This window comes from Lagopus muta, chromosome 1, assembly GCF_023343835.1.
Source record: "Lagopus muta isolate bLagMut1 chromosome 1, bLagMut1 primary, whole genome shotgun sequence".
In the NCBI taxonomy this organism is placed as follows: Eukaryota; Metazoa; Chordata; class Aves; order Galliformes; family Phasianidae; genus Lagopus; species Lagopus muta.
Window position 1 is genome coordinate 104,503,960 of NC_064433.1, and position 10,161 is coordinate 104,514,120.

Sequence of the window (10,161 nt, forward strand, 5' to 3'; positions counted from 1 at the left end):
AAACAAGCATCTGGTAACCATTTTTTGCACACTGGTCACGTATGCCGTGACTTTCTCATGGCTTCTGCTTCTGGAATGGATTTTGTTTTTAAGGTTTTCTTAAATCTCATTTCAGAATCAAATGCTTGATACTGTAAGCTAAAAATACAGTTGGTAGACAGTTCCTTTAGTGGTATCTTTGGGTTTAGAAGGGAGAGGTATGAGGAGCGGCTGAGGCCCCTCGCTGTGCTCAGCGCAGAGCAGAGGAGCTGAGGGGAGGCCTGATGGCGGCTGCAGCTCCTCACAGGGAGCGGAGGGGCAGCACTGCTCTGTGCCAACCTACCACCATACAAGCATCATGTCTGAGCTAGTTAATCCAATAGCAAATGACATAAAATCAAATTATCTTATGCTTGACCGTGTCTCAATGTTTTGCCATGGAGAAACAATAACAACAACAACAAAAAAAGAAAAATCCTATGCTTTTAATTAATTTTGTTTGTTGTGCAGATTCTGGCATCTTAAAATGAATCTCATAATTGGTACCAGATGTAATTGCTGCCTTGCTCATTCTTTTTTCCAAAGACAGCAAAGGCAAGGCATACTCAAAAAGAAAATGGTGGTGATGTCAGCTTTGCTTAGGTTCTAGTAACTGTATTCCCTTTCACTGAGTGTTATTTAATTACCAAAGCAGCCAGGTTTTATCATCCAACTACAAGGAAGTGGGTTCTGGTATTTCTCTCCGTGAGCAGTGTTGGTACCTAATGATTTGTGCTCCCTCTGCTGGTCTTACAGAAGCGAATTCAAACTCTACTCCCAAGAGCTGATGGAGTAGAGGCCGGGGCCCGGGCCCCAACCCAGCCCGGTGTCTCTGCCCGGTACGAGGAACGTGGCTGCCACTTTCCTGTTTGCAGCTACACCCCTTAGCAAAGCTGAGCAGGAGTTCATCTCACTGTACAGAATCACAGAATCGTAGGGGCTGGAAGGGACCTATGGAGAAGCTGTGGTGCCCCATCCCTGGAGGCGCTCAAGGCCAGGTTGGATGGGGCCCTGGGCAGCCTGAGCTGCTGGGGGGCAGCCCTGCCCATGGCAGGGGTTGGGATGGTGTGGGCTTTAAGCTCCCATCCAACCCAAACCATTCTGTGATTATTATTTCATAATATACAAGCGGTCATATACTGAGATCCCAAGCATCTAGATGGTTGAGTGGAATTGTCACATAGCATATTGGAGAAGATTTAGCCTTAGGATTCTGCCTAAGATCCCAAGTGAGGTGCCTATTGACACACTTAAGCCAAAATGTCTTTTACACTGCATGTAAAATGTATGCAAAAACTTGCCAGAAAAATGTATGGTGGGTGAACTATTTTTGTTTGTGCTCCTATGGAATTTAAGGTGATACCTTCCAGCCATCTCTGTTGTTCTTTACAAGGCTCTGTTGTGATAGGACAGGGGGAAATGGTTTCAAACTAAAAGAAGGAAGATTTAGATTGGGTATAAGGAAGTTTTTTACCATAAGGGTATTGAGGCAGTGGAACAGGTTGCTCAGAGAGGTGGTGGATGCCCTGTCCCTGCGGACAACCAGGCTGTATGGGGCTCTGAGCACCTGATGGAGCTGTGGGTGTCCCTGCTTACTGCAGGAGGGGAGCAGGGTCAGATGGCCTTTAAGGGAATGTTCAACTCAAATGATTCTCTGACATCTTTGTGTTCCTGGCTCTGTGTACATACACAACTTTCTCAGTAAAGACCTGTACGAAGAAGAAAATGAATAGGGTGATTTTATAGCTCCATAGCTACAAAGCTACAGCAGAGTGTCTCTTCCTTCCCACATATGATAAAGATCAGACTGAACATACGGTTATGTCCTGTCTGTGCACTGAAGTAAAACACACATGTAGGAAAGATCATAACTGAAGGTGTTAGCAGCACTTTATGTCTTCTTCCCCATGGGACTGATGATGCCTTGGTTTTTTTATATATGCACTTAAGTATTTCCATAGGAGGCTCAAAAAGATTTCTCTACATCAGCTTCTCCTTGTACGTGTGTGTACTGTACGTACGTGGATTTATGTATTGGTGTAGCTGTCTTCATCTCAAGCGTGTTTTCCATTAGTTATTTTTTCCAGAGTTAATTTCCTCCACTGAGCTTACAAGCCCTGGTTCTATGAACGAAGCCTCAGAAAACAGCTGTATGATGCCACTGTAGCCCAGACTGCAAGAGTGGGACTGTCTAATTTTTATGTATGTATATTTTCATCTTGTTCTGGCATCAATGTAGTTACTGCACGGAGCACCCAACAGCATGCTATACTGGCTAGGTTACTTTTCACACTGGCTGATCCTGCCATTCCTGTCCATGCTGATGTGTTTATGAAAGGAGCAGCATGCCTCTCCCTCAGTTCCACCGAATTTTTTGCCTGAGTCATAGCAAATTTCCGCCTTTGCCTTCCTTGCAAACTGTGCTGTTGGTTTTTTTTCTTTTTTAAAATAAGCTCCTAAGCACTTATTCACTTCTCTGGTATGACCAATTTTCCCTCATCCTCCACTCACTCTTCACACTGATTCTTCTGTGCCACACTGAATGGAAAATTTGGCTGCCTGCAGCCATGTTGCCAGTAGTGGCCGCGTCAGATCTGTGATTCTCCCTCACCATTACTCTCTTTTCTCTCTGCCTGCAATGACTTCAGGAGATGGTTATCAGCCACCTGGGTTGTGTTGATTCACAGCAGCGATTTCCCATCTCCTCATTCATAACCCAAAGCCAATGGCTCCAGTAACTCTCCTTAAGACCGTGTGGAAAAGGTCACAAGGGGATGCCATTGCCCATGCATACAGCAGTGTCATTTCTCTAAGCATAGGATCTATCTGTTCACCTGCAGAGAAACTGCAAAGTCTAAATCAGATACGAGAGATCTGTAAGCATCTTTAGAAGAAAGCTGGGTTCCCCTGGTGCCTTCAGCTTGCCTTCTAGATCAATTGCCAAATCAGTTGTACTTCAGGAATGTTCTCTACCATAAATCTTCAAGTGCTGAGGACTTACTGTCTGCATAAAAAAGAATTATCTAGCACTTGGAATGAAGCATTTTCTTCAAACAAAGTTTTTCCAGAACACTTTTAAGATCTCAAATCCTACCTCTAGGAGGAGAATGATGCCCATTTCTGCCCATACTGTGCATCTTCTCACTTGCCAGAACTTCTTCATGCAGAGGCCTCTGAGATTTAATCAGTTTTCATTAACACATCAGAGTTCTGCTATACTGGCACTGCAGTCCTCAACTCTGAAGAACTTTCAAGAGTAACCTGAAGGACATAAATCAATATAGTTTCCCAGCTTTAATTACCTGTTTCCCTCCCCTGGGGCCTCCAGAGGATGTTGCAGTAAGCACCTAATCACACTTGGCAGATTAAAACGTTGAACGCATAGATGGCCTTTGGTTATGATATCTAAAGCTAACTTAAAGCATTACCATTTCTAAACACATCCTGCCTGTTTCTTTTTGAGGGACCTTGCTGAATGTCTCAATGGAGGAGATTTTCATTATAAGTCAGTGACAGATAAGGGTGACAGATTCAGTGCCATCCAATTTCAGAGAAGGAGCTGTAACAGTCACTATTTCCTAGATATTTCTTGAAAGTTGCATATTTTGACATCACCTCTTGTATCAGAAGTATCTTTGCTTCATAGTGGTCCCAAACTACTTCCAACTCAGATTCGCTTCCCTCTCTTTATCTTTCTAAGAATGCACAAAGTCTTTGGGAAAACTGGAATCACCGTCAGTGCTCATTTCAGATAAAAGGGAAACAGATGAATGGGTTGAGTGGCTCATAAAGATTTCATATCTCAGAGTATAATAAGCTCAGTGTTATCCTGAAAGTCCTAGTCTCTGTTTCAGTCCCCTGCCACTCCTCAGTGTGCTGGTCATGCAGCTGCTTTGTCTCTGTTGGAATATGCCCTGCAAGACTGAGCCTTGTACTCTACACACTTTATAAAGGCTGTACTGTTCCCAGTGGCATGCCTGCAGCTAGAGCTTGCTGTCTCTTTCTTCCCTGTATCACAGGACATCGTATTCAGGGAGCAGTCCATAATATCACCATATTACACAGCAAGGTGGGCTATGATCCCTTAACTATGCACAACAGTGTAGTAGTAGTCAAACTTTTGATCTATTTAGCACCCAGAGGTTGAGTTCCACCTTTCATTGATGGCCTTTGTCAGACTTTTTTTTTTCCTGTCAAACCGTGCAGTCAGAAAATTTCACAGCTATACACAACAAAGATCATGACCTTTGCCTCAGAAGTCAAAACTGTGAAATGATTTGTTTCAGAACTGGTGGTGTCTTCCTGAGTTCAGTCATTCTGATTCAGAAAAGCCGAGATGTAAACTCTCTCCAAGTCTTTTGCCTAGTAAGGTGAAAGCGGGACGTGAGTGGGCTCTGCTGGCCCCCAGAAGGACCCCATTGTGTTGGTATTCAGATCTCATAAGGTTGTCCAGGTGAAAAATTGTGTCTCTGCCTTTGCTTCCAGATCCTCTGCCAATTTTTTAGGCCGAATTCTTTGCTTGCACAGAAGCTTTCGAATAGGAAGGGATCCTTAAAAGCCAGCTAGTCCAACCCCCCTGCAAGGAGCAGGGACACCTATAGTTCCATCAGGTGCTCAGAGCCTCATACAGCTTGACCTTGAGTGTGTCCAAGGACAGGGCACCCATCACCTCTCTAGGCAACCTGTTCAAGAGCCTCACCACTCATATGGTTAAAAAAAAACAACTTTTTTCCTTATAGTCAGTGTAAATCTCCCTTTTAGTTTGAAATCATTTCCCTTTGTCCTGTCACAACAGACCCTGCTAAAGAGTCTGTTCCCTTTTTTCTTATGGACTTTGAAGCCCTCCGTTCAGATACTGAAAGACTGCTCTCAGGTCTTCTTGGAGCCCTCTCTCCTGCAGGAAGAGAAGTGTCTTAGCCTGTACCTCAACACTTGAATGCAGGAAGGCTTAGATAAATGAGATCGTTCAATTCTCCTCTTTCCTCAGAAAAACCTACAAAGCAAAACAGTCAACACTCACAGACTGAGCTACCTAGACCCTTGCAGTGAAGGACATGCTTTCTCAGTAGAGTTAAACACGCCTGGTGGTTTTATGGCATTGAATGGGAATCCCTTTGCTGCCTGTTCCCTGGAAGGAGGTTTCCCTCTTTCTCCTGTGTCAGTGTACTTCATCAGAGCCTTCATGGCTCAGCAAACTGACAGGAAAAACACCTGACAAAAGCAAATTGCTTCCTGTGCTAATATGAGGCCTAAGAAGTTCAAAATCATCAGGGAGGAAGAACAATGCAATTGCAGCTAGAGGGCATAGGTCATTAATCATCCTGCAAGAGGAAATGTTTCGAGCAGTTGGTTTCCACCATTATTTATTTATGATGCCCAATTTCATGGCAGTCATTAATTCTGCTAGCTGGATGGGAGAGATCCAGGTCCTGTCAGTCTTTTATTTTATCCTCCCTCCTCCCCCATCACCTTTTTTTTTTCTACAACTAAGTATCTGAGATCAAATTTCAATTTCAAAGTGGATCCCAAAATGCTGCTGGGCTGTAGCCATTCAGTTTGGGTGGATCTGTATGGTTTTTTTTCTGAATGTTTGTAAACATGGAAGCTCTGCTTTAGATCCTGCTCTAACTTTTGGCATGTTTTGTTACAGCAGCAAGACAAGGTGATTTAGCCATCCTCGTGTATGCCCAGAGAAGGGTGTCTCAGTGCAAAGCTGCTTGAAAGAAATGCTTTGAGGATAGCCAGGACAGAGTCTAGTTAGGATTTTGTTCATCGAGAGCCTGAGTGGTGCTGGCCATACCCCTTCAAGGTGGGTGAGAGTCAAGGTTGAGTCCTAAAGCTTCACTTGTGCTTTTCAGTAAGCACGACACCTACAGTAGGCATCAAAAAATGGATGATGTTGCTGAACGTGAGGGTCCTGCAGGTTGCAATCTGCCTTACATAAGAGCTGGGATCCTGGGCTCCATCAAAAGAGCGGTGGCCAGCAGGGACAGGGAGGTGACTGCCCCTCTCTACTCTGCCCTCCTGCGACCCCATCTGAAGTACAGGTCTGGGGTCCCCAGTACAAGAAAGACATAGAGCTGTTGGAGCAGGTCTAGAGGAGAGCCACAAAGATGTCAGAGGACTGGAGCACCTCCCTTACAAAGACATGTTGAGGGAGCTGGGCTTGTTCAGCCTGGAGAAAAGAAGGCTGCGGGGTGACACCAATGCAGCCTTTCAGTACGTAAAGGGAGCCTACAAACAGGAAGGGAGTCAACTCTTTGAAAAGGTTGATAACTGCAGGACAAGGGGAAATGGTTTTAAGTTGAAGGTGGGAAGATTTGGGTTGGATGTCAGGGAAAAGTTCTTTACAGAGAGAGTGGTGAGGTGCTGCACAGGCTGCCCAGAGAGGTTGTGGATGCCCCGTCCCTGGAGGTGTTCAAGGCCAGGTTGGATGGGGCCCTGGGCAGCCTGGGCTAGTGTTAAATGGGGAGGTTGGTGGCCCTGCATGTGGCAGGGAGGGGTTGGAACTTCATGATCCTTGAGGTCCCTTCCAACTCAAGCCATTCCGTGAAGAGCTGATTTTAGAGCTTAAGCCTTCAGCTCCCAGCTCCTTCCCCACTCCCTCGTGTTGGATCTAGTAATTAATCGGCATCAGAGTGAATTGGTTCAATTAACCTTGAATAGAGTTGTGCCAGGTAGTTGGGTCAGCAGGCTGCCCTTGTGCAGTGAGCCAGAGGAGCCCCCCTTATGGTCAGGAGGGAAACCAGAGATTCTCTCCCTGTCCCTTTAATGTGGTCATGGCCTGGATGTGCCCACAATATGGGGGGGCTCCAAGAAAAAAACGGAGCTATTTACACCTGTTGTGGGATACTCATGTTTTCTGCAAATGCTTTTAAGGTCACCTCCCAGTGCTGCATGCCTTCCATCACCAGAAATAACGCTTCATATGTAATCAGCTGATGTGCTTCCGGATCCCCTCTTCAAAAAACGGCTTACGGAATTCATCTCTTTTAACCTCCTACTTCTGACCCTTGGAAACTCCCACACCAAAACCTCTGTCTTCCAAGCAATGCTGTACTTGAGGAAGTTGTTTTTTGTTTCTCTGCCAGTGTGATCTTTTTGCTAATGCAACTATTCAGCATCAACAACACATGAAGCATCTTCTTACCTTAACGGTCACTTTTCAGATACAAAGACATGCCCTGTCTTAAAAATAATGGTCTGGTAGACAAGTTTGTCCACACAGGGTTTTTATCTATCTACACAACCACTGCTGTTTTTGCTGGTTACGAAAGCTGCTTTAAGTAAGCACACCAGGACTGATTATACTTCCTCTGCTTCTAGGAGCTTATATTTCATCAGAGAATTACTGTAAATGAATCACTAAGGCTTTTTTTTTTTTTTTCTTCCTAATTTAAGCACTACACTGAGCTGAAATACATACCTTAAATGGGCTTAAATATATTACCTTGTAGGAAAGTCTGCTCTAGTTGATCAATTCTGGCAAATGTACTGAATAATGCTCTAATTCGGAATATACAAACCAGATCAAGGGCAGGAGGTGTTTTTCTCTTTCCTCCTGATCTCTTCTTCTTCTTCTTTCTACCTTATGCCCACATAAGGATTGTGTGTGTATAATTAAAAATGAGACATTCATGTGCTATAAAATCAAAATGCAAATCCAAGTCTCCAATTAAATTCAAACACTGGCTAAGATACAAAACAAATCTCTTTCCTGGCGTGAGATAATCACCACAGACCTATTTTTACTTTAAAATTATTTCAAAGCAGCTTAGAGAAAGGCAATGTTTTTTAATGGTCTTTAAAACCTCATTTCTCATGACTCGGGTGTTTTTGACTGCATACCACCACTCCTTCCAGTCAAAGGTAAATTCCTTCTCAGTGATGGGTGGATTCCCAAACCAGCACACCTCTATCCGGCTGCCAGAACAGCTGATTTCTCAGAGGTGGTGAAGAACATCAAGTTAGAAGACAGCTGGTGGGAAGTCATGCTCTTTGAGTCGCTGGCTCTGGAAATCTGCTCTCATGTGCATATCTCATCATGGTCCATATCAGGGTCCCACAGCTAACGTCACCAGAATACCAAATTTGCACAGTCACATGCAGACTCAGGTATTTCTCAGTCTTCCTGAGGTCTGAGCAGGGTCTGGGCACAGCTTGTAGCTGATGGGTGTTCGTGTCTCCTTGTAGGGTGAAGACCTGTACTCAGAATTTCCTTCTGAGTACAAGAATCACTGCATACATGCAGCTGGGAAAGCAGGGCAGATTTGGGTGCTGAAGAGCAACTGACAGGAAAGAGAACCTCTGCGTGGGGACCAAGACTTGGCCAGTTGCATTAAGCCATGAGAGAGATTGAGAATAAGCAGATATTCATCAGTTCCATAGCACCAGCCCTAACCACCTCCCCCCGTGCTTTTTGGACACTCAGGTGGAGCGGTGATGCGTATGGGATGTCTGAATATGAACACGACGTAAAGATGCAAAACAATCTTTATATCCAATATCAAGATATTATAAGCATTTTTCTAAACTGTTTTTCCTCTTTTAAAGTTGGCAGTGGTCTGATCTTTGAGTGGTCCTGTGTGGAACCAGGAGTCGGACTCAATCATCCTTGTAGGTCCCTTCAAAGCAGGGGGGATTCTGTGATTCTGTGGTATGTGTTAATGTCAGGACAACATCAAACAGCTCAGTTACTTTTCCTTGGGTTTTGGCGTCCTTGGATCTTTGATCACCTTTGATCTTTGATCATCTTGGATCACCTTTGTATCTCAAATGTAGAAGTGAAATTTGGGGAATATTTCTTATCATTTGTAGATCTCATTTTTTCAAGATTCTGTGCTGATAATTTTTGTGCAGCAAAGTAATTGCCTTAATGTTGCTTTGCTATCTTTATTGTTAATCCACACGTAACACATAATAACCAGCAAGATTGGGAATTCAGGGCAGAAAGTTGCTTGCAAAGGTGAAATGCACACACTTATTAAATCAATTTATTGCTCTTATGTGCCATAGTGATTTTTTTTCTACATGCAAGTCTTTTCAGTGATTTTCTTTTCAGAGCCTTTAGCTCGGAGTGATGGATGGAGCCATTTCTGCTCTAAAATGTATTTCCTTCTACCTTTACTTCCTACCTTTGCTTTCTCATGCTTTGTTGAAGAAAGACCAGCAAGAAAAAAGAATGTATACCTTGCTTTCTGATTTGACACTAGATTTGCTTTTTGCTCCCTTAACTCGGCGAAAAGAAAGCAATATGTATAATTATCTCTGAAAAGTGCTACAGTTTTCTTAGGTTTATTTGTATTTTTTTTTCTTTTGGAGCTCACTGAAAGGATCAGGCATCACACTGATTCCAGTCCTCTCTTTTCTCCATCTCTGTTCTCAATTCACTCCCCTCCCCGCTCAGCTCTCCTTAAGCTACCAGCTTTAAGAAGCCACCCTCAGCACAACAACGCTAGAAGTCTACATGTTTGATGAACCTTTTCACTTGCAACCAGTTACTGTGACTCCTTTCCTAACAGTCATTTAAAGCACAGGGGAGCAATTTCCTTGGGCTTTTGCTTACAAGGAAGTTCAAGGAAGGAGAAAGATGGAACAAAACTAAAAGCCTTCAAAGTTTCCTGTCTGGTTTTGGCAAAGAGAAAACAGACATGATTACTGGTTATGGGATTCCTCCAACACTTACAGTAAATACACATCTTTCCATGCAAGGTTAGAGGGAAACCCAGCTTCAGAATTAATTGGTGTATTGAAATTGCTTTTCAAAATATTTGAGTGCATCTCTGAATCTCTTTTAATGCATGAATTAGAGATGCCATTAAAATCAGTGTGCCTTCTGGACATGATTTGCCCAGTCATTTTGCTATGTATGCTTCAGAGTCACAGACTGTTCATGGCCTTCTCAGCTACCCACTTGGCCACATGCCATCAGGAAAATACCGTGAGTCATGCTAATGCTGTGTGACCAAAATCCATTCACTGGCTTCAGAACCATTAATCAAGGATCTGTGTTTCAGCACAGGCATGTCACTGGGGAAATCCTACGGTGAAGCTCGTGGAGCAAAGGGTTTTAGTAGAACTGCAGCAGCCTACTGAGAGATGAGTCACTCTTCCCAGAATGGTTGAAAACAGGTCAGGTAAGTT